The 25,766-nt window shown below is 44.7% G+C and overlaps 1 protein-coding gene and 1 long non-coding RNA gene across 5 annotated transcripts in view; both read right to left on the reverse strand.

Moving 5' to 3' along the window:
• Positions 1 to 25,766, reverse strand: part of ASTN2 (astrotactin 2) — an 879,885-nt gene that overhangs the window by 274,606 nt on the left and 579,513 nt on the right. The window lies entirely within an intron of this gene.
• On the reverse strand, positions 17,243 to 23,835 carry LOC123593339. Its single transcript, XR_006710269.1, has 2 exons — positions 18,587 to 23,835; positions 17,243 to 18,352 (listed from the first exon to the last, which is right to left on the reverse strand). It is a non-coding gene; the product is annotated as an uncharacterized LOC123593339 (long non-coding RNA).

A 25,766-nucleotide genomic window follows, 5' to 3' on the forward strand; every position in this document is an offset into this window, starting at 1 on the left:
AGGTTAGAGAAAGAGGGAGACACAGAATCAGAAGCAGGCTCCAGGCTCTGAGCTGTCAGCACAGAGCCTGATGTGGAGGTCGAACTCATGAAAGGTGAGATCATGACCTAAGCCGAAATTGGAGGCTCAACCGACTGAGCCCCCCCGGTGCCCCCCGTTTAAAAAAATTTTTTTTATTGTTCGACCTCTGAGTATCTTAACTGCCTTCTGTTATTTCAATTAGAAGCTGAGGAGCAGCGTATATTTTAAAAATAATCACAGTCCAATGCATGCACCAATCTGATCTGCAGTGCTTCTGAAAGACATCCACGGTACCTCCGTATCCGCGTGTGACTGCACACTCCGCCCCACCACCCTGGTTTTGCCTGCCTTTCCCCCCTCATTTACTTCTGTAACACTCCTCTTCATCTTTGAGAGGCACTGTGTGAACTGCAGATGCCTTTCCAGCAGGCTTGCTGATGACAAATCTGAGGACCAAGACAGCATGGGGCCACATTATGGTCATTCAGCTCCAGAGGGTTCTTTCTGAGTGGAGGCCAACTTCTACCTGTGAGCACTGAGAGAGCGCCGCCTGATGTGGCCAAGCAGCCTAATGAACCCATCCTTGTGGAGAACATCTGCTTTCCTGCCCCTGTGTCTGTCTTCCAGGAGTCTTGAAGCACAGCCTCCAGTCACTCCTGGCCCCAGTCCTGGACCAGCCCATGTCCGGAGGCCATCATGCAAGGCCCCCTCCCCACAACAATGTTTGGAGTTCAGTCAGGACCCCAAACAACACCAGCTGCATCCCCTCTGGCTCACTCACTGCCTTGCTAAGCCATTACATCTAGAACTCCAAGTGTAAAGGCTGGCCCTTTCTTGGGGCTAGTGGTACTGGCTATCAACAGTTCAGTGTGCAAACCTCTTGCCCGAGAGGTTCTGCTTCCTAGACTTATCCTAAGGAGACAACCAGTCAAATGCGCACAGCTGTATTTACAAAGATGCTCATCACAACATAGTTTATGACAGTGAAAAGCTGGCAAACATCTCCGTGTCTATCAATAAATAAATGAATTATAAGTCTTGGCAATGAAATACCATGCAGGCATTGAAAAACATATAGCTGATCTTTATAAATTAGAGGAGAAAGATCTCTAGGGGATATTTTAAAATGACAGGCATATGCTATATGATACTAGGCACATCAATTTTTTACTATAATATATGTGACTACAAGCACAGGAGGACATTTGGAATGAAGTTCACTAAAATGTGAAGGAGGTCACACACAGATGAGGCTTCAGGTGATTTTAAACTTCTTTTAAAAAACATTGCTTGGGTTTTCCTACAGATATATTATATATCTGTAGATTATATCTCTACAGATATATATATATATATATATATATATATATATATATAATCTACAGATATATATATATATATATATATATATATATATACACATACATACATACAGAGAGAGAGAGAGAGAGAGAGAGAGAGAGAGAGATAGGAACAAAGCCCTGGGTAAATAATTTTCCCTTTCAATCCTGAGTGAAGAGGGATCTAATACTAACTATCAATAATACTACCTATCATTTATTTTTATTTTTTAATATTTATTTGTTTTTTGAGATAGAGCAGAAGCAGGGGAAGGGCAGAGAGAGGAGGAGACAGAATCTGAAGCAGGCTCTGGGCTCTGAGCTGTCAGCACAGAGTCTGACGTGAGTCTTGAACCCACAAATCACGAGATCATGACCCAAGCTGAAGTTGGACACTTAACCGAACGAGCCACCCAGGTGCCCCAATAATATTACCTATTAATAAGACTATGAAATATTAAGCAGAGACTTATCTAAGTCACTTAAAACAGAGCCTTCAATAAACGGTCAATGACAAGCTTCAATAAACGGTCACTAGTAATAATTATTATAAAGAAGCAGGTATAGGGCAGACATCCTGAACAGATAGCCTAGGGCAATAACAGAGAGGACAACCCAAATGGACCAGGCTTCGTCTCTTCTGCTCTCACAGGACCACACTCCCACACACATAAACACACACACACACATTCATCCCCAGTCCCATAAATGCTCACATGCGTACACACAAATACATACACTCACACTCACACGTAAACCACACTAATAGATATTCATACTTACACATAAACACGCCCACACATATTCACTCTTGTACTTGTACATGCACTCACACGCACACACACACATTCATGCTCACATACACCAAGGCAGGCAGACACATACACACATATTTCAGGTACATGTGTTGGGGGCACACCCTGAGATGCACTCACACACACACAGAGACGCAAGCAGACACACAGTGACGTGCATCACCAGGAGATGGGGAGGACCGAGCCGGCAAAACGGGCAGCTGGCACCTGCCTTTCTCCCTGCACCACCCCCCGACGAGCCCGCTTATGCCCTGGGTCCCCTCTGCACAGACTCTGGCTGCTCTCTGCTGGCTCCCAAAGCCTGTCTCCCTGCGAGAGAGGGAGGGGTGGCTTGGGAGAAGCGAGAGGGTGACTGGGTTGAATTAAGCATGATGCCTGGAGACGTGTCGCTGAACTCAGAACCCCCATTCTCCAGGCGTGCGCAGGCCTGACAAAACATTTCAAAGCGGAGGACAGCCAGAGGAATGGAGGAGCCGACAGCTCCTAACAGCACGGTAACAAGAAGACACTAATAAAAGAGTGCGTCTGTGAGCTGAGCAGCTCCAGAGACGAAGAATACAAGGCTTCTTCAAAGGCATGTTGGCAACGCATGGGCCTTTCCTCGGGCGTCTTCTGTGCCCCACGCATCACAGCAGAGGGGCAGAAGCGCCTGGTGAGTTGTGCTCGGATTCCCCTCTGTGAGCAGGGGTTCCTGCAGCCAGCACCGTCAGGTATGTCCTTGAGAGCCCTAGAGGTCAAAACTGTGGGGAGCGTGGCACAGCGGAGTCCTACGGTAGATAGCTCTGGAAGCAAGGAAAGGAAAGCAGGAGGCAGAGAGGAGGTGGGAAAGGGGATGCAGGAGGAGAAGGAAGACGATCCTCTATTTCCTGAGTGTAGATCTGTAGTGAAAGAGAGCTTATTGCCTCCACAACAACCTGTGCAAATGTCAAGGATTCTAGTTCCAAAAGACACAAGTCGCTAAACACCTACTTTTGGCAGACCCTAGGTATTAAAGATGAAAATCAAAGCAAATCAGACAGAGGAACAGTGACCCCATCCTCAAGCCCTTGGCAGTCTAGTAGGGGGGTCATACAGGTAAAGGGGCAATTGTGCTATGTGTAAACTCCCCACATCCCATGTTCTCTCTCCCTTTTCTAGCAAAATCCCTCCTTGAAGAGGAGTTCCTGCACCCTCCCTCCACTTTCTCCTCTCTCATTCTCACTTAACTCCTTCCAAGCACCTTCTGCCACATTCACACACTCAACTTGCACTCCCCGCCATTACTGACAACCCCCACTTTGCCAAACCCACTGCTCTCCATCTTCATCTTAGGTGGCCTCTGAGTGGCATGTGCCACAGATGACCAAACTCTTCTTGGGAAGTGTGTTCTGCAGGTTCCATGGCATCCACTATCTGGTGTCTCCTCATTCTGCTGCCTCCCCGGCTCCTCTGACCCTGTCCCTTGGGCTGGTTTCTCTTGTCTTCCCCCTAAACAATGTGTCTGTCTCTCTTCGCTCTCTGTACTCTCTCTGGACAATATCCTCTACAATGATTTTTGAAATTCTCTATATACCAAGAGGGTTAGTTTAGAATCAACTGCGAGGTATGTTTGCGCATTGAGGAGAGTTACAATCAGGCAGTTGGATATGCCTGACTTTTGCTCTGAAGAAAGCTCCAGGCTGGGGACACAGATCTGGAAGAGGGCACACATGGAGAGCTGCAGGGAGAGAAGACCCAAGTACTGAGGATCAATCCCCAAGAAGGCTGGAAGTGTCTGTGGAGGTGACAAGGCAACCAGGGGCATGGCATGCACAAAAGCCTGGAAAGACATTTTCAGGAAAGAGTGGACAATGGTGCTAAGTGAAGAGAAGCATGGGTGTGAGATAGAGAGAGAAGCGTGTATATGGGATGTCACCATGAAGGGAGCACTTTTGGCCTTGAGGAAAGCAGTTTCTGTGGGTGATGGGTGCAGACGCCAGGCTGCGGTGGGTGGGGAAGCAGTGGGAAGTGAGGACACGGAGACCATTTGCATAGACTTCTCTTTCTAGAATGCTGGCTGCGAATGGAAGACATACGGTGGCAGCAACTCAAGTGTGTGGAGGGGATGAGAGGGGAGAAATGAACACAGTTGGGCTGAGGGGAGAGGATCAGGACAGAGGGAGACATTTACGAAAAAAGGGGGGCGCTCACTGAGGACATCAGGTTTCTAAATGATTGCAGGGGAGGAGATCAGTATTAGATGGCAGAACTCTTCCCCTAAGACAGGAGTGGGTGTGTATGCGGGTACATGAAAAAGAGGTTTGGAAGTTACGCTCTTTCTTGCATGATGGTCGCATATTTTGTCTTTAAAATAGTAGAGTAGGGGGCGCCTGGGTGGCTCAGTCAGTTAAAAGCATCCAACTCGATTTTGGCTCAGGTCATGATCTCGCAGTTTGTGAGATCGAGCCCTGCTGACAGTGCAGAGTCTGCTTGGGATTCTCTCTCCCCTCTCTCTGCCCTTCCCCAGCTTGCTCTCTCTGTCTCTCCAAATCAATAAACTTTAAAAAAATATAGAAGAGAAAGGAAGGTAGTGCTGAAGTCGTGTTGGAGGCCGAAACGAGGGGGCTCTGAAGGTTTGACAAATCCACCACTGCAAGGATGGGGAGAAGGAAGAGAACAGCAAGAGACTGCCTGCTTGTTTGAGGACCCAGCTGTTATTGAGACTATGGATGGGTATTGGTGCCAGTCTGCATTGCAGTGTGGCTTATACAAACTACATGTGGCTGTCCCCAGGTTGGAAGCAGGAGAGCTGATGGGGTGGATCCAGGGCCAGGGTCCATGCAAGACTGGTCCTGAGCTCACCTGTGTCTATAGGACAATAATTACAGCAACAACAGCTACCATTTTGCTGAGTGCCAATAACGTTCCAGGTGCCTTATCTACTGCATCTCTAATTCTCAGGATAGTGCCACAAAACCACTAAGTATTCCCCCTTTTACCCAGGAGAACTCAGGTCCCAGAGACGTGATCTAATTTTCCCAAAATTTCAAAGGCTGTCTGATTTCAAAGTCTGGGCTCCTTCCCTTATTCTGTATCTTGTCACAACCTTTGAGACTTGACTTTAGCTCTCATTTTCTCCAAGTGTTTGCTTCCCAAGGATAAACAACTTCAGGCTTTGAACATGTCCTTTTGGGGCCTCGTTTCCAGTCCCCTTCCTCTCCACGCAGTTTGTTAACTTCCCATTCCTGAACATGTGTACACACGTGTGCTTTCTTCAAGGTGGTAATGAGTTCCCTATGGGAAAGCCAAGACTCCTCAGTAAAAAGTTCTTGAAGACTCGGGAGGGTTTTTCCCCAAAGAAATTTGCATATGCTTCCCTCTAGTTTTCTCACTAAACCAATCTGCCAACTCAGATGTCCTTCCAGGAGCCAGAGATGCAGAGCCCAGCATCCCATGGCCATGATCACCTCTCTGCCTCTCCCTCCAAACACTCATGCCCACGCTCCACAAAGACCAAGCCACTTGGGGTCTTACATGCTTTGTTCTCAAGTTTTGTGCTTCTTGAACTTCACCTATTGATCTTTCTGCCTGAAATATCCCTTCCTCGGCCCTTTTCTAGCAAACACTCACCCCTCAAGATTCAGCTCAGACATCACCTTTGAGGAACATTCTCAGGTGGCCCGCTACCATCAGGTTCCCCCCAGTGTTCGTGCTTCCTCTCTGATAACACAGAACAGGCAGGAGACAACGGTTATGTGACTGGGTCAGTGGGCTCATCAGTCAGACTAGGCAAAACCTGGTTTAAGGCACTTACTACTTGTGTCACTTAACCTTCTCGATGTCCCCATTTTCTCAGCCCAAGGATGGGGACAGTGTAGACCTGTCTCGTAGGGCTGGTGTGAAGAAGTAAGCCGAAAGCTCTTAGCACTTGGCACGGTGCTCAGCACATAAGAAATGGCAGTTATTCCTGTAACACTTGTCAAACAGTACTATATTGAGTCCATGCTTTTATCTTCCCCACCAGCCCATGAGTACCAAGAGGGAAGGGATAGCACCTGATTCATGTTTTTTCATCTCCAGCACCTTGCTCAGTGCCTAGATTACAATAGAGGATCATGAATAAATGAACAGATGACTCTAAGTCACTTCAGTGTGTATTGTCCTTGTAATCACATTATCTGAAATTACCTATTTCATTTCCATATGTTTTGAGAGAAGATAAGGGATAAGATGTACTTTCTTCATTTGAAAGGCAGGAGACCTCCCCAAGGATTGACTTGATGATGGGGAGATTTAAGGGTTGAGTACCAAGCCCCATGCAGGATCATGGGGAGTGGAGGTGGCCATCCCCAACTGGACCTTATGACCATTTAGAAGAGGTAAAGACCAATGGCTAGGCACAGTCAACAGTGTAAGCTGGCAAGAAAAGATCTAAGTCACATGGAGAGATGGGGGCACTGTATCAAGACTGACATTCTACTGGTACTCATGCATACAACCGTTCTTATTTATGGCTCCACAGGCAATAGGACGGTTCCATTCTGATTATTTGGCATCCATGCCATTACATTTACAAAATATATTAAATGTTACCCTTTCCCTGAAACACCAGGATCCTAGGTTCCCAGCAGGGTTGGGGAAAGTGATGAAGAACACAGTTGAGAGGACTGTGAACCCAAAGACTAAATTTCAGGTGGCCACAAGCCAGGAGCAAAGAACAGAGTTCAGGTCAGGTGAAGGCCAGCCATCTTGTTGAGTCAATGAATTAGCAATCTGAGCCCTGCATGGAAGCCACCCCTTAGAAGACTCTGCCTTCTCCCTCAACCACCACCGCCCCCAGCTCTCTCTCCATATAACAGAGCCACGTGACTCCAGCCAGCAGCCTCATCTTCGCTGCAGCCACCGGGGCCAGAATCTAGTCACAGGAAATTTATGAACCTCTAGGCCAGATCTCAGGGGATCTAGCTTCCCATTAGCACTTAGTACTTATGTCTGTTACACATGCATCTAGTGGTACAGTCATTATTTCTTTACAGATGCATCTTTCCTGCTAGCTTGAGGCTTTCCTAGAAGCAGTAAGATTGAGAAAGAAAGAAAGAAAGAAAGAAAGAAAGAAAGAAAGAAAAGAAGAAAAGGAAATAAAAGAAAATAAAAGAAAAAGAAAGAAGGGAAAGAAAAATAAAGAATGGAAAAAGAAGAAATTAGGCTGGCTTCTGGTTTTGCTCTCATTTTAGGAACCAGTTTTATACAGTGGGCCTCTCTCCTATTTTTCCAATGCCTATCTCGATAACCTGCCCAGCGTGCTACGTTCTTTTGATCCCAGATGCTTTCCCTGCAGGGGACAGAACTCCATCCCCAGATTTTTGCCCATATCTTGGGTCTTTAGTCTTTGAAACATACCTAACTTCTACTGCAAAGTTGTGAGCCCTGACTCTGAACCAACATATACTTGCACTACCCAAGGGGGGCCCTATTGAATTTTCCAACCTGCTACAGTCATGTCTCTTCCTTTCTGGAAGTCTCCTGTGAAGGCTTTGCCTCAGAAATCTGTGGATTTGAGGAAAGAAATGAAGTAGGTTAGTGGGGATGTCATGTGGAAGAACAGGGGTCACAGAGAAGAGAGATCATGATAAGGGAAGGCAGGTGGGACCATGTCTGTTTCATGAGGGGGAGTACTTCACTCAAAGACAGGCCTCTGATTCAGAATTCAGAGTTCAGGTGGGGAGATGCAGAAGAGAAAACACATACTGAGTATATATCACAAACCAAGCACCGTGAGATTATATATTATATCTCACTGAACGTTCCCATCACCACTTGCAATAGAAGCCATTGTTCCCATTTTACAGATGAGAGCACTCAAGTTCAAGGAGATTAAGAATCTTCTTTGATATCAACAAGCAAATTAAGAGTAGAGCTCAGAACTGAATCAGTTCTGTCTCACTGTAAAGCCATTTCCTCCAAACCCTTAGCCTAGGTAAACAGGGTGTCCCCACACTTTGGAAACATGCCTTTTCCCCCAGCTAGCCCCCAGATCCCCAGGATAACTATCTTTTACAGTTTAAGTGAGCAATCATGGTCACCTCTGCTTATCTGGCTCCTTCCACGAGGAGATTATAAAATCTTGGGCCACTGAAACCACAAGCATCTTAGTACTCCACTGAAGCAGCGGCTTTCAAATTTCTTTTCTTTGTGGCAGAATCTATATTTGGGACTCCCATGCATGAAGCAGATACCAGAGCAGTCTCCAGCCCCCCTCCCCCAAACTGTCCCCCTCTGAAAGGTACTCCTGAGGCTCTTCTTAAGACCCCATACCCCTCCAAGAAATGCAGTCTGCCTACTTTGGCACCTCATTTGTGGATGAGAAGGCTGGGGACTAGGGTCATAAAGGGCCTCACCCAAGGTTATCCAGTGACCTGGAGGCAGCACTGGGACAAGAATCTACATCCATTGTTCTCGTATTCTCTTTTCTATCCGATGGCCAAGTCATAGCCATCAGAGAAAACGATAAGGTGCTCTGAGTCTAAGCAGGCAGACGGAGTAGGAGTGGGTTCTGGAGACAAAAACCTCCTTCTGATAGGGGGAGGAATCATTAAGAATAGTGACCAACTTAACTGAGCACTTTCTGTGGTGCTAGGTGCAGGGCAGAGAGCTGTGCCTGCAGCATTCCATTTAATCCTCGCAACAGATTATGATCCCATTATGGAGATGAGGAAGAGGAGTCTTAATCCCTAGGCATTAGGTGACCCAGCCAGTAAAGTGCTGTCAGTGGGATTTGTTCCAGAGCCACCTCGTTCCAGAGCCCAGCTCTTAACCAGCCTGCAGTACAGTCTTCCTACTGAAGGCTAGACTCGTTGGTATTTACCAACATGTCCTTCCCTCCCCTCCTGCCAATCTCCCAGCAAACGCTCTGCACGATCAGACATCTCATTTTCCTCACCGTGACCGCCTGTGTGCAAGGTCTTGGGTATAAATGCGCACCTCCTACCCTCCCTCTGACAAACGCACATGCATGCGTACACAGGTGCGGGCATGCACTCATGCATAATGCATGCCACCGCGGTCTCAAAGCCTGCTAAATTGAGATTCAGCCGGCTGTTGGGTCTGGAGGAGACACCTCAGTGCCTGCGTCATTAGCTGAGCTCTGAAAGCCATCATTACTGCAGCCACTGTGGCTGAGTCACTGAGACCGCAGGCAGGTAATAGAATTACAGGGACACATAATAAAAGGGAATGGAATGGGACTCGGGCCGGAAAGGAGGACTATCTGTCATCCGTCCTGAAGGGTGATATGTAAACAAGAAGCTCCAGGTCCCCGAGATACCGGTTCCGTCAAGTCCTTCAGCAGAGGATAATAAACGGCGCAATTATAACCTCGGCACTCTGAGGTTTCAAAGGAGAGGGAGAAGAAAAAAAAAATCAATGAAATTAATTTAATGTGGACCCATTCTTTATGTTTGTTTTGCTACAGCAGTTGTAGGAGATACCCCTATAGACCTGCTCATCTTTCCTCCACCCACTGTCTTTACCCACAAGAGCAAAGGGAGAAGAAAAAAGCCAGGACTTCAGGCATATTTGTCTATGACACCTCATAGAAGGGAAACAGATCAGAGAATCTCAGGCTGGAAGAGGCTTTAAAATTGCATCTTTCACAACAGAGAGGAAGACGGAGGGTCGGTACATACCATTGTGTGGGTTGTGCACTGTGTAAGGGTGCCCTGTTGAGGGACAAATGGGGACTTCAATCGAACCCATGCTTTCCAGATCCTTGGATGGGGTCACATCCATCTCTATATAAGTGATAGGGAGGAGCCACAGGTAGGTCTAGGGAGTTATACTGAACGAGGACTGAGAGACCTGTGTTCTGTGGGGTTCACATTCAATGTGATCATTTGTACATCCCCTTCCTGGATATATTCCCTCTTTGTAAAGGGAGGACATTAGATAATGTGCAGGGGAAGGCACTACCATGAAGACACTGATTTCCCATGATTTCCCAGCAGGCATAGTACTCAGAGTATGAAGCATCTGCCTTATTTAATATTTTCAATAATCCCCTCGAGGTTGACTTAGTCCCATTTTGCAGATGGGGAAAAAAAAAAAGCAAAGCTCAGAGTTGTGATCACCTTCCCCAGGTCACAAAAACAGTTGAGTAGAGAAGCAAGGTTTGCGACTAAGTAGGTCTGAGTAACATGCCTCCTCTATAAGGCTGTTTCCACCTCTAGTTTTCTGTGATTCTGTATATAAAGTGACCTCAGCTATTGGAGTGCCAGGGGCAGGGGGCAAGGACTGGTCTTGCTATCCCAATCAAACAATGGAGAACGTTATCTGATAAGAGCTGACGGGTCTGTGCATCAGGGGGCGGGAGGTCAGGGTGCGGGAGAAGCAAAACTGACCAAATGCAAAACTGGTCTTCCAAGGAGGTTAATGAGAGATAATCCTGAAAATCACTGTCCAGTAAGCCCGGTGTCAATATTTAGTAAAATAATTGGACGAATGTGCCCAGAGAAAATCTGCAAGCATTCGGGAGATAATGGAATAGTGAGCGTTAAGGAGCACTGGAGGTTCATGTAGAACAAATCATCCTGGACAACTTGATAGCTTTTCCTGACAAAATTACAAAATTAGTGGATAAAGGAGATGTAGTAGAGGTTATGGATCTGAGCTCCGGCAAAATATTGAATAGTGTCACATGTGATATTCAACTTGCCAAATTAATTCAAATTGCCTCTGATTCAAGCTGTGCTATGCGGATTAGTGCTGTTATTGAATCTGGTTGAAGAACAGAGCCATCAGGTGCTGATATGTAGTACTGCTCCAAGGGCCAGGCCCAGCGACCTTCTCACCCCCATCTGTGGTCTGGAAGGGAGCGGCAGCAGGGCCACTGGGATCCCAGGTGAGAAATGCAGGCATCTTTAAAACAGTGGAAGGCCCTGGGGCATCAGGAGGGAAAGGCTGTTTGATAGATAATTTGATTATCACAACCTCCCTATGGGCCAGCCGTCATTACCATCATCCTTCTCATCATCAATTGTCATCATCATAATGTAGATCATAATGAACTGAGGGGTTGGAGAGGGAGTGGCTGACCACACAGATAGGAAGTAGAATCACCTGTTTCTGATTCTAATGACTGGTGTACTTTCCTCTGTGCCCAGTGGTTCCCAAACTATGCATATATCAAAATCGCCAGGGGTGCAGGGAGAGTGGGGGAGGGTTAAAGATTGCTGGGCCCACTCCCAGAGTTTCTGATGCAGTGGTTCTGGGGCCTGAGAATTTGCATTTCCACCAAGTTTCCAGGTGACGCTAGTGTCCAAGGACCACCCTTGGACCACTGCTCTATTCCAGCACTTCTTGGATATTAATTTGCATATGACTCACCTGTTAATCTTGTTAAAATGCAGATTCTGATCAGTAGATTTCCTGAAGAGTGAAGGATTCTGCATTTCTAATAAGCTTCCGGGTGGGGCCCATGCCGCTGGGCCCAGCACACCCTGAGCAGCAAACACCTATGCCGTGATGTTGGGCAATAAATCTAGAAAGCACCGTGACTTAAGAATCTACTCTGGAATTCAAAGTAGAGGAAAGAGGTCTTAAGACATACAGAAAAATGATTTATAGAAAAGACATAATTCGGAAGATCCGAATTTCAAATGTGGCCTTGCCTTCCTTTTATTCCTTTTATGGTTGGAGGAATTTCTTTAACTTCTTTAGGCATCAGTTTGCTTGTTTTCAAAGCAACACTCATTATGTGTCTTACAAAAATTATTTTTCTTTAATGCCAAGACTTTTATTCGATGGTCAATTTATAAAAAAAATCCACAGAGAAAATACTTGTGGACTTGTCAAATGATTGCTGAAGACACACCCTATGGTATTGTTCAACACCCTTGTGTGGGCAGCCACCCAGGAAACTCTTCTCAGAATGCAGTGTTAACTCATCTCTCTCTCCCCTGATGACTGACTCTACCTCCTTCTGCAGGCAAACAGGACCCAGTATACTTGTCATTGCCAAAATGTTCCCTGGACTCTTCTAAGGTGGTTTTATTGGAATTCTAGAATCACTCCATTATAAAATATACCCCTCTGCCTTTTTTAAAAAAAAATGTTCATTTACTTTGAGAGAGAGAGAACATGAGCAGGGGAAGGATAGAGCAGGGAAGGGGAATGAGGGGGTAGGGGCACAGAGAGGGAGAGAGAGAGCCCGACGACCTGGGGCTCAATCTCATGAACCATGAGATGATGACCTGAGCCGAAATCAAGAGTTGGTCACTTAACCAATCGAGCCACCCAGGCGCCCCGGCCCCTTCTGCTTTAAATACCTCAATGTATGTATACAATTTCTTGCCAGTTGTCTACAGTCCTTCAGCAGAGTGGAAAGGGCCTATGTCTGAACTACTGATTTAATGAATGCAAAAAGAAGGATTGAGGGCCCTTGCCCATCCTTCTCTGGAGGCACTTATTAAGCTCAAGAGAGAGAAATCAAAGAAGGACTGTTGTAGACAGGGACAAGAGGAATGAAATGGCTAATTATTGTGATTGTTATTACATACACTATCAAAACCAGTTATGCTTTAAATTTGGTATTTAGATGGAGCGCCTGGGTGGCTCAGTCAGTTAAGTGTCTGACTGGCTCAGGTCATGATCTCGCTGTTCGTGGGCTCGAGCCCCGCATCAGGCTCTGTGCTGACAGAAGCCTGGAGCCTGCTTTGGATTCTGTCTCCTTCTCTCTCTGTCCCTCCTCTGCTCACACTCTCAAAAATAAATAAATGTAAATTAACAAATTTTTTTTAAAAAATTGATATTTAGGAACGTTTCAACAGTTGTTAAAAAATAGAACCCCACCTGGCATAGTCTTCCAGCCTCAGTGAATTCTGACCATTCTCTCCACAATCTCTGCATTCCTCATCATCTCCTTCTCCTGTTACCTCTAGCATTCCCTGACCAGTGCCTACCACAGCAGCAAATTCTAAATCTTGATGTATTTCTTAATGTTCCTCAAACACCAGGAAAGAAATCACTAGTTCCACTCACATCCCAGTCTCTTTTTTTCCACTCTCCCAGAGTAACACAAATTTCCCCAGAGCCACGTGCCTTTTATGGCTCTCCTTGGCCAACAGCGGGTCTAAGATATGTGGGGTCAATAATTAATCATTCATTTACCTTTACATTCCCTCAATAACCATCCTGCCCCCAGCCACTCCTTCATTTATTCCACCATTCATTGAACACATCACTAATCCATCCATGGGTTCATTCATTCATGTAATTATTCTCATATATATTCATCAATATATGAATCAGATGTGAATATACATTAACATATATATGTATGTATGCATCCACTAAGCAGTCCATTTTTCATTCACATTAGATCTCTATTCATACATTCTTTCCTTCACTCATTCATTTACCAAATATCCACAGTGCTCGCTGGGAGCCCAGCTGGTCGGGATCTGCCTTGGATACTGATTTGTAGAAGGTGTGGTCAGTGCCATTTAGAAATTCAGAAACCAATGAAGAAGACAGAGGAGAGGCAAACATAAAATTGCAAAGGCTGTGTGGTCAGGGCAAGGAGGGCAAGAAGTTGAAAACAAAAGTAATAATAACTGCATGCCTACTATGTCCCCAGTACTTCCCGTGCCTTTTCTGATTTAAATGATCCCTTCCTTTTGGGGCACCTGGGTGGCTCAGTTGGTTAAGGGGCCAATTCTTCATTTCGTCGCAGGTCATGATCTCATGGTACATAAGCTGAAGCCCTGCATCAGGCTCTACACTGGGCATGGAACATGCTTGAGATTCTCTCTCTCTCCCTCAGATCCTCCCCTGCTTGCACATGCATGTGCTCTCACTCTCAAATAAATAAATAAATGAATAAATGTTAAAAAAAAATGCTCCCTTTCTTTTAATAGGTGATGAAACCAAATTCACCTAGTAAATAGTCTCAGTTGAGATCCGCGCCCAGGCACTTTCTTCACGCTCCCCAAACTCTTAACCACTCTGCTATATTCACTGGCAATATCATTGGCGACCTCACTTTAGACTAGAGTTTCTGGGGAGTGATGTGGGAGAAATCCAATTAGAAAGGTGTGAGAAGCAATTGGAATGTGAAGAAGTGGAAACTATGAGTTTTTGTCAAGGAGCTTGTCCTTCAAAGGGTGGAGAGAGAAGTTGGTACCTGAAGAGGAGACTAGGAGCAAGTCTCAGCCAGGGCATCAGAAGATTCTTAGGAGTAAAGGCAAGCAGGTTTACCACCGCAGGTCCCTTCCTTTCTCTTCCATTAGTTATTGTCTCCATTCCTGTTGCTCTCGCCATGCCTGTGAGCTGTTTTATTTACTTCTGTAAATGCTAGGATATAGCGAGGAGGCTAACATAGTGTAGTTGCTAAATTAACACCTATAGAGTGGACGTCAAATGCTCTACAATGGATTGATGCATTACCTAGAATCACACTGTAGAGAAAGAGAGGAGTATGTTGGCTGAGTGGGGCAGCTGATCACCAAGTGATGAGTGGATCCCACCGGATCCTGGAAGGCTGCTGATATGGAGGCAGTGGCTGGGGTAACTAGAAACATAAAGTCAAAACTTGTAAGAAAAGTGTAGGTTCAAACACAGAGTAAAACTGACGTTGTGCCTAAGCAGGGGGCAGCGTCAAAGTGGGGGACTCGAACAAGTGTGTAGGATTGTCTTAGAGGAGACAGGCCCGTAAAAAACAGACCCAGGGAACAAATGTCACATGCCTATAGTGTTTGGCCATTTGCACAATTCCCTGGCAATTCACATTGGTTCAGGAGCCCCAGCAAAGAAAACAGTCTTATGGGTGTAGAGAAAATGAAGGTTTCAGTTTCAGTGGGGTGGGTTTTAGTATAACTGTTATTAGTCTGTTGTGCAAAAAGCCCATTAGAAACTCACTAGGGCTCTCAAAAGTATTGCACATTTATTATAATTATATTCCTTCTGATTGCTCCATGGGTTTCTTGATACTGACTGAGCATTGGATCTATTAAAGGTGCATAGGGAAGAGTAGCTTCTGGGTCACTTGGCATTTGAGTCCAGGGACAGATACACCTAGTTCATGCCCCACACATATTGCTGAAAGGAAGAAAGGGACCTGCCAAGTTGTGAATTGTAGGCACGTGCTTTGACATGTATTATTTTCTATCATGACGACCAGAGGAGTCGGAGGATCAGGTACATCAAGTAGCTTTCCCAAGGTCACACAGCTAGTCGGGAGCAGAACTGGCATTCGTAACCCAGCTGGTCTAACTTGCAAAGCCTATATCCTTTCCAGGGCCCCATGCAGCCCCCAGCAATGGGATCTCTTTAGTAAGAGAAAGGATTTCTCACTCCAGGTTGGCAACCTTTTTGAGAAAAGGAGGGGGCAGGGGAGGAAAGAATCATTTCATGCCAGTTTCAGTCTCAAAGATCACTCTCCAGCTGTCAGCAGAGCCCGCAATCACTGTGGAGTTTTATTAAGGAGCAAGAGTCGTCGAAGAGAGAAGTGACAGATTGAAAATTAACTTGCCAAACTCCCCATCAATATTGTGACAGTCCCCAAGTACCAGTTCAGTGGCCCAGTGTACCAACTTGACAATATTAACATAACTTTGTCAGAACAAAAGCTTCCCCTGTGTCTTTTCAAGAGAAGCTGATTTTGGGGAGACAGACATTCTTCTTTTTGCCTTTTTTGTCACCTCTGACTTCTACATGTCACACCCCCAGCTCACTTGACCGAATTTCACTTGCATAAGCATCTTTTTTGTGTGACCTAGGAGCTTGGTAAGTGGAGGGACGGTGGAAGCTATCATCTAATCCAGGCGACTTTTATCTGGGATAAATGGTAAACTTAGACAGGACTCTGGGACAAAAGGCATAAACCAGAACTGTCCCAGTCTACCTGGGACATACGGTCACCCTACAAATACTAGGCACATGCTGCAACTCTTTGTATGTCCATCACCTTGCACAATGATTAAAATTCAGTGAGAGCAGGGAACTTGTTCAATGAGGGAATGGAATAGGTTCTTTTCTTTTAATTAGTCTTAGAGAAGCTCACAGAACCTTACTGACTTCCTTCTTTGTTCCTTCTATACTCTTGCCCTCCCTCTCTTCAGCCCTCCCCAGACCCTTCCTTCCTTTTATTTCTTCTTGCCTTCTCAACTTACAAGTCACCTTGTATTCATCAAGCCCTGTTTATTTTTTATCACTGGGCATATAAATAAACACAGTTTCTGCCTTGAGGGTGAGAAGAGAAAATGAGTAGAATATACTAAGCATTGACCATGGGTCAGCTGATTTAAACACTGGCTTATTTTGCCACCTGACCAATGAGGTAGTTAGTATGTTCACCTTGTGCAAATGAGGAAAATTAGCCTGGGCCAGGTGACTTGACCAAGGTCACACAGCTAATAACAGCAGAGGGTGAATTTAATTCCAGGCCTGCCAGAGTCTCACCCTTAAACTACACTCCCACCTCAGCTTTATAGAGGGAAACTGAAATATAAAATAGTGCAGTGTGTAAAGTGCTGTGACAGAGAAGGGTTCCCAGTCTGTGGATGGGTATAAAAGTGTCTCTGACCCACAATTTTCTATACACTTTATCCATAAATCAACATGAATGGAACCAGAGAGTGTTATGCTAAGTGAAATAAGTCACACAGAGAGAGACAGATACCATATGTTTTCACTCTTATGTGGATCCTGAGAAACTTAACAGAAGACCATGGGGGAGGGGAAGGAAAAAAAAGATAGAGAGGGAGGGAGACAAACCATAAGAGACTCTTAAAAACTGAGAATAAACTGAGGGTTAATAGGGGGTGGGAGGGAGGGGAAAGTAGGTGATGGGCATTGAGGACGGCACCCGTTAGGATGAGCACTGGGGTGTTGTATGGAAACCAATTTGACAATAAATTTCATATTAAAAAAAAATGAAAACATAAAAAAATAAATTAGAAAAATCAACTTTGAACTTACAGCTACCGTTTGTCACAACCTTTCACAACCTGAGTCGTATAGACACTTTGCTAGCTAGGTCTTGGGGATTGATACTGACAGTCAAAAACGTGCCGGGTCTCATTTCAGTAGGGAAGGTAGACATTGAATAAAGAATCACACAAATATTAATTTAATTTAGGTCTTTACAAGTATTTCAGTGGAAAAATAGCACAAAGACAAGATATAATTTTTTCGTCATTATTTCCATGGGCAAAGAACAGTCTGGGTGGGTAAATAATGAAGATCATATTGCGGAGAGCTAGGATTCGAACCCACCAACTACTTGATCGCAAAGCCTGTGGGTGCCCTTCCCTCCCTCCTCAACAATGTGACTGCAAAGCCATTGGTGGAACAGAGCAAATCCCTCGGCACCACTTTCTAAGCTCAGTAACCTCAGTGTCTTTCTCTGCAGAATGGATATAACATTGGCTCATCTCCATGAGCTTGTTGTGAGGAGTGAAGAAGATAAGTACCTGAAGCACTGGGCAGAGTCTCTGACCCATACATGTGTGCTCGGTAAATAGCAATTATCATCATCGTTAATATTATTAGGCAGTATTGAATTATTGACCAAGGTAATTTGGTGGTCTATCATATACATCATGTCCTGCGTGGTTGGTTAACTTTTAGCCTGGGCATATTTTTATAATATGCTTCCTCCACTCCCCAGCTGCCGCCACCCTCCAGTCCCTGAGCCCAGCACAGTGATATGAATGGAGCAGGACATGTGACCGTGTGGTGTAAGGGGAAGGGAGGAAGAGATGTTTGAGTATGGATTTGGAGCCACCCTGCCTAGATGTCAATCCTGGCTCCACCATTTATTTCTAAGCTGGGTGACTGAGAAAATTAGTGTCATCTCTGGACATCATACTGCTGTGGGAGCTGAATGGGTTTATACAGGTAAAGCTCCTCCCTGAGTTCTCCTCTTAGGTCACTGGGAACTCGTTCTCATCCTCTTTGGCTGGTGCCTCTTCATTTCTCTGACCTGTAAGTATGGGAGCCCCTGGGCTCTGGGCCTGGGCTCATCTCTTCTCTCTCTACTCCCTGATGAGTCTGTCTCCTCTCATTTCTTTTATATCATTCATATGCTAAGTAATCTGACATTTGTATTTCAAGGCCGGTTTCTCTTCTCTGTTGGTATATCCAACTGGCTTCCTGACATCTTCACGAGGAAATACGTGAGATATGGCCAGATGACGTTTAGTAAAGCAGGGTGATGATTACCTGTTTTTTTTTTTATTTTTTTATTTTTTTAACGTTTATTTATTTTTGAGACAGAGAGAGACAGAGCATGAATGGGGGAGGGTCAGAGAGAGGGAGCCACAGAATCGGAAACAGGCTCCAGGCTCCGAGCTATCAGCACAGAGCCTGACGCGGGGCTCGAACTCACGAACCGTGAGATCATGACCTGACCCGAAGTCGGCTGCTTAACCGACTGAGCCACCCAGGCGCCCCTACCTGGGGTTTATGATACTGTTGCCTACTTTTATTAATGGCTGGAATTTTCCACAAATGAGTTCATTTTTTAATATGGCTGAAATCAAATTTCTGTTTCTGCTCCCCTCCCTTATGCCTCCTCTCCTGTCTCCATCAATGGGACTTCCATCTGTCCAGTGGCTTAGGCTAAAACAGAGAGCCAACCTCACCTCCCGCTTCCTCTCCCTCATCAGCAAATTCTGTTGCCCTATCTCGAGAATACACCCAGAATCTGCCCACCATGTCAACTTGTACAGCCATGCTCCATTGTCTTTCACCTGAACCACTGCAGAAGCCTTGGAACGGCTTTCCCTGCTTCTATCCTGGCCACTAAAGTCTATTCTTCACACCCCAGATGGAATGGTCTTTTAAAAATATGAGTGAGATTAGAGCCCTCTTCTACTCAAACCATGCACTGGCTTGCTTCTCTTCTCACTCAGGATAAAATCCAAAGTATGGCATTTACATGACTCATGGGACTCCACACAGATTGCCACAGCGTTCTACTTGCCATCTATTATTTTTTAACTTAGAACATTTTCTCCTACTACTCACCACCGCCCCCCCCTTCACTATATTCCATCCACCTGAACTCCTTTTTGTTCATGGATCATGCCAGGGGTCTGTGAACTTGCTGCACCCTCCGCCCGGAGGCTCTTCCTTAGGTACCTGCAAAGTTCACAATCTCACCTAAGACCTACGCGCAAGTATCACCTTATCAAAGAGGGCTTTTCTGTTCAGCCTGTATTAAACAGGACCCCCTGCCCAGCACATGCCAGCCCTATGATCCTGCCTCCCTCCATCGTGTTTACACTTGACATAGTCTCTATATAGTTATCTGTTGATTGTCTCCCACACTAGAATACAACTCACGAGGGCAGGGATTTTAGGGGCTTTGTTCATTGCTATATTCCTGGCTTTCCAAAGACAGTGAGTGACATATAAACAGGTACTCAGTAAAGTTTTGGTTAAATAAAGATACAATGGCGCCTGGTGCAAGATAAGTCCTGTATGTTTGTCACTGCTATTCTTGTTACTATTGTTACTACTGCCACTACTGTTAATTTTACTAGGACTTAGTTGACTCACAATGACACAACAAGATGTAAAGACCTTATCAGGACCTTATCGTACAGATGAGGAGATTCGGCTGAGAAAGGAGAAATCACCTGTGTGAGGCATGACAGACCAAGAGGAAGAATTCAGTCTCCAGAACCCTGCTCTCTCTCCTCTCTGAGGCCCCTAGTTTTTCCATGATGGCATCGTATATCACTGATGGGATCCCTGTATTAGAATGTTCTCTGTGTCATTTTTTTAAAAGTTCATCGCCTATGGAAAGACCTTTAAGAGATATCACTAAATGAGGGTAAAAGTAAAAAAAAAAAAAAAAAATCAATATACTTTGTGTGATTTTTATGGAAGAAAGGGGAGGGATAATATTTAATCTTACTTGCTTGGATTTATATGTAAAAAACACTGGAAAGATACCCAAGAAAGGAGTAACAGTAGGGTAGGGCCGGGGCAATAGGGATGGCAGAAAACAGGGAAAAGATGAAAAACTATCATCGTATGTATTTTATGCTGCTTTTGTTTTTGAACTTTGTGAATTTAATGTATATAAAAAATAAGCCTTCCAAAACTGTCACTGGCAAAGGGGCCCAGAAGAAAGACAGGTAAAGATATAGTAGTGACGAAGCCGGCCTTGAGATTCTCTCAACTTGACCCATCTTAAAACAAGCTTCTTCCTGACTCTAGGTGTCTGACCTCTCTTTCTCAGACTATGACTTTAGACAAGTGTCCCTATAAATTCTTTATCTGCCCCTTTAGCAAGTAAATCTTTCAAGAAGTGTCTGGCTAGTTCTCCAACCCAGGAAGGAAGGTCTTTCTTAAGGATCCGGAAGCCATTTCTTTAAAACACAGTCGTCAAGGAAGATAGCAGAGAAATACGTCTTTGGATTTGGAATAACTCCATCTGTGGGATGTATTCCGCTGGTGACCCTCCCCTGAAGTCCTCTGGTACCCTTCTACCTGCTTACCCCAACCACAGAAACCCTCCTGACCTTGTCTGAATGCAACTGAGTTCAGACCTCTCTCCCTGTTGCAGCAGTCTTGAATAACCTCTTTCTGGCCTGTTCGACACAGTCTGATGAAATTTCTGCTTTGAAAGTCACAGTGCTGGATAAGAGCCAGGATCAAAGCAAAAGGACGTTACGTACACACTAAGGTAGTGTGAATCACTGACTTTATTCAAGGCTACTGCAATAAAAGAGAGGGGTTTGAACTCAGTTCCACTGGGCTAGAGGGCAGAGGATTTTTGAGGCTGGGGTGGGAAGGCAGGGGGTACTGGAGGACTCTGGCACTAGGAAAGGGGGGTTGACCAATAGGTATGTCCTACATATTGACTTATTTTGAATTTGCAAATGCATTTCTCTATCTTTCTCCACAATTACGTTTCAAAAAGAGATGCTCCCAGGTCTTTGAGAAAGAAAAAGAAAAAAAAAAAAAAGGAAACACAAATGTAAATAATACCAATAAAAACTATGTCCTTTTCCCCTTTATACCGATGTTGGGCTCCTTGAGTCCTGCTCAGCTTTTAGCTCCAGAACCTGGCAGATGATAAGTACTCAGTGTCTATTTATTGGGTGAATCACACAGCTGAAGGAGAATTTAATTGCTATTTAGTTTAATTTCAAACTAGGTTTCCACCTCCTTTGCAAACACAGCTGCAAGATTTCCTATAGGCTTGTATATTCCCAGTGGTTGGGTTCTCATGAACTCCTTAGAAGTAGAGGGGGAATTAATACAAACTTGTAGAACGCTGAGTTCTCTGAACTTCAGTTCTCTGAACCGTGAGTGGGCAGGAAAGACTCATCCCTTTATCCTGTCTTTCTTCCTACTCTAGAAAGCATCCAAAACAAGCTGAAGCATCTTCAAGGTCACAGGTCATGGCAAGTGCCGGGACCGGCACAGAGAAGGGAGAGGTGGCCCACTGATTCAGGGTTGATTATTGCAACGTGGTCAGGAATATACTGAATTAACTAGGACTGGGTTACCCAAATGACTGCAGCTTCTGCTCCTGGCTTATGCCTGCTAATTAATTGCCCACTTAATGGGCTCCTCTGAGGATCTTATGAGACATAAAAATAAATGCTCATTTTGGACTCTTAAAAGCCACCTTTGAGGTGTTTCACTAGATTATCATTAATAGAAATTATTCAGCGGTGATGTTACATAAAACCCCAGCCACTGCCCTTGGAGCTCTCTGTATTAATTCACATCCAATAAACTGTGATCCTATCTTTCATTAGAATTGTTACTAACTACATTTCTATTCAGGGCATCTCCCTGAAATGGAAATATTTCCCTAAAAATTAATTTTCCTGATACACATGTGTAGGCTTATTAATGTGAGCTTAGAATAGACTTACTGTTTCATTTCTCTGGAAGGAACACAAAGAAAGTAATGTTGGTGAATTTGCATCTCACATGATCTCAAGTGTGCCAGGATGGGCGCTCCGGCACAAAATTTCAGAGTAAGTGGCATCTCACAGATCCTCAGATTCATGTTAGGAAAATGTCACTAACATTTGCACATGTCTTTACATTTACAAAGCATTTTAACCTGACTTTTCTCATCACCTCTCCCTCCCCACCATAATTCTCCTGTGGGCTTGGTATGATGATGTTCCCTGATTTAGTGGTGAGCAAACTGGCCTCAGAAGGTTCTAAGACCGTGAAAAGTTTCATAGCCAGTAATGGTCGCATTACCGTCGGGGTTTAAATAACCCTTCCTGACTGAATGCCCATCCCCCACCATGGTTTATTTCTACAATCCCTTTCCCTCACCCTCTTCAAGATCCTCTAGATGTCCATGTCTGCAGATCCTCTGTGCTCTTACTTGCCTGGGGGCACTCTCCCACCTAGCTAACTCTTAATCACAGACTCCAGATTTCAGCCAGCAGCTTTCAGGAAGCCTCCCCTACCTCTGCTCACCACTGGCCAGTGGTCCATCTGCATAAGCATTGAGACCTGGACTGTCTCCTTCATATTTTCATCCTCAAAGCTCATACATCACAGCCGAGCAACAAAAACTTGTTGAAAGCAAATGGGAACCAGTGGTAAAGCCAGGACTGGAGTCTCTGACCTCAAGTGCAGCCCTCTGGCCATTTCATTCCCTCCTGTAATTAACAAAATGACAAAAACAACAAATGACTTCTGAGGTGTGACTTCTTCAGAGAGTGATACACCCGATGTTGCCTTAGCATAATGCAAATATAGTAAAATTCCATCACTGTGGACTCCATTAATTAAGGATGCATAATGCTTGGCCAGGGACTGGGCTGGCTTGTACCTTTGGAGTGTTTATTTATAAAAGAGATTGCTAAGCACATTAGTACATTAGCAGTGTAAACAAGATCACCAGGGAAACGGCAGAAGATACTTAAGAGAACAAACTGCCTGGAGTCACTTTGGAAGCACCCATTATGAACAAACAATCACTGTGCTAATTACAATTGCTCTGCTAATTACAATTACTGTGCTAATTACAATCTATCCTTATCTGTTCCATAGGCTCCCCTACGGACTTTTTCTTCTGAGCACTTAGACCAGCCTGAGTTACCGCCTACATTTTCGTGGAATGAAAGTGTGGTTCTTTAAAAATTGTCTCTGCTTTGGATGGCTCAGTGGTTCCAATAGGCTTCCCCCTCCTAGAAAAAGAACAGAGTCAGGGATTTTGAAGCCAGAAAATTAAAAACAAAACCAAAAAAATGCAGGGGGAGAAGGGAAATTAACCTGGTTGCTTTTGTTGTTTTAGCACCTTCTGCAGACTAAAAGACACAGTTTTAGGTTAGTCGGAGAACATTCAAAATATGCTATGTATAATTTGTTTTCCTCATAAAATGACCACGTTTGGTAGATTTAGAGATGTGAACACCAAGAACAAAATTTAAAAAAAAATTAAAGTTGCTATTTGTCTTTCTTCTCTTACTATAATTAGGGAGAAAGATTAGAGAGGCCTTTTTTAGAAATGGATTGAAATTCTATGCTCCCCACATGCAAAAAGTAAAAAGCATCTTTCACTAGGTCTTAATTTTACTACTTTCTTTCTGTCCCCAAGTATACTAATGAGTGTTGAGGGTATGAGATTTTTGTCTAAGCACTTAATAATAATAAAGCTTCGGGGCGCCTGGGTAGCTCAGTCAGTTAAGCAACTGACTTCGGCTCAGGTCATGATCTCACAGTTTGTGGGTTCAAGTCCCACGTCGGGCTCTGTGCTGACAGCTCAGAGCCTGGAGCCTGCTTCGGATTCTGTGTCTCCCTCTCTCTCTGTTCCTCCCCTGCTCGTTCTCTGTCTCTTTCTGTCTCTCAAAAAAATGTTAAAAATATTAAATAATAATAATAATAATAATAATAATAATAATAATAATAAAGCTTCACTCAGGCCGGTGTCTCCTCCCAAATGGATTTCTCACTACTGTTTCAGGAGTCTGTTTTCCACCTGAAGCTGACTGCAGCCCAGCTCTCTGCTGCAAAGTCCTCTCTGCTGCATTGAATGGTGGTGAACTGAGATTGTGGCACACAGGAGGCTCTGATCTGGGCACCCAACCATGGCTTCAGGATACTGGACTCAGGATGAGTGTCTCCCCCCCAGCTGGGACTGACTCTCAAAGCATCCCATAGCCATCACTAAGCAGAGGAGATGGATGGATGGATGGATGGATGGACGCAGAAAACAAGTTGTGCTACATTATACACTAGGGGCCTGTTGGATTACAGGGCAAGACTGTCACCCTGGCTGCTGCAAACCCCAAATACAGTCTCTGCACTTGGTCACTCTGGATGAAGACTCCTTTGGGAGTGCATGGCCTTCTAGGTGTCATTGGCCCTGGGACTTGAATACTGCTCTCCAGTAGGAAAATGGAAGAGGGACAATCCTTCTCTAGTCTCAGGCATAACCTGGGCTCACAACTCATGAAAAGTTCAGTTTAATGCCTTGCTATTCAAAGCTGGTCCTCAGACCCGGGAACTCATTTGTAAAGCAGAGTTTCAGGTCTTATCTTCAACCCACTGAACCACAGCCTCTATTTTAGCAGGATCCCTCGGTGATTTGTATGCATATTAGAGGTTAAGAATCACTAGTGTAGTTCATATGTACTATGTTCTGGCTATAAGCAGACATAGGGAAAAGTCCTACCTTTAGATAGGGTTTTTGTGTATAATAATGATGATGAGCTATTACTTGCTTTCCTACTCTTCGAGGATCATATGGTTTGAGCCGTATGTGTGTGCATTTGCACACATTATCTGGAGGCTACAGAATGAAGACGAGAGCAGGACCTGACTCTTGGCTCCCTCACCTGCTGTATCACCTTGTATGCCATACTTCACTTCTCTGAGCTCTAGTTTTCTCATGTAGAAAATATCGTAGTCAACCCATTCTACATGTGTCATGGGAGAAATACCTTCCTATGACCCTCAAAGTCAGGCTTTGAAAGGTAAAGAAAATCTGGTTTTACAATATCAATCATCTCTAAGGTACTGGGTAATGTACCAGAAGGAAAAGTAGGATCTGAACAAGTAGGTTCTGATGTGCAGAACATAGGACTTACTGGTTAACCTTCATTGTGTTTAGATGCATATCCTTTCCTATAGGTCAGGACCACTTCTAAGCTGGTTATTACATATTTTTAATATTTCCACAGAAGTGTTCCACACTTCCAGAACTTTTAGGCATAAGCCATGGCCCATTATCAAATTCCACACAGTACACATGGGCATCTAAATCCCACATTCCTCATTGAATGTAGGTCATTCACACAGAAACAAAGGAGCTATCCTACAGGACACAGGTAATACAATACATGAGCAAGATTTTGTCCTTCCAAAAGGAGGTGACCTTGGGCGGCTGCCTATTCCACAATGCTGGCTGAGTGGTCCACCTCCCGAAGACCCACAGAGAATGAAGGGCTCTGTTTCTGCCCCTACCCTAGGCATTTCACCAAAGCAATGTATTCACCAAAACATGTTGGGTGGAGGAAGCTGGGAGGATGATGACAGGTCTTAGAGGATATTTTTAGGTTAAAACCCCACTTTACAGTTGAATATCTTGAGGTTCACAGAGGGTAAGAGATTTATCCAAAGCCACACAGCTATGCAATGG

This window comes from Leopardus geoffroyi, chromosome D4 (genome assembly GCF_018350155.1).
Source record: "Leopardus geoffroyi isolate Oge1 chromosome D4, O.geoffroyi_Oge1_pat1.0, whole genome shotgun sequence".
NCBI lineage: Eukaryota > Metazoa > Chordata > Mammalia > Carnivora > Felidae > Leopardus > Leopardus geoffroyi.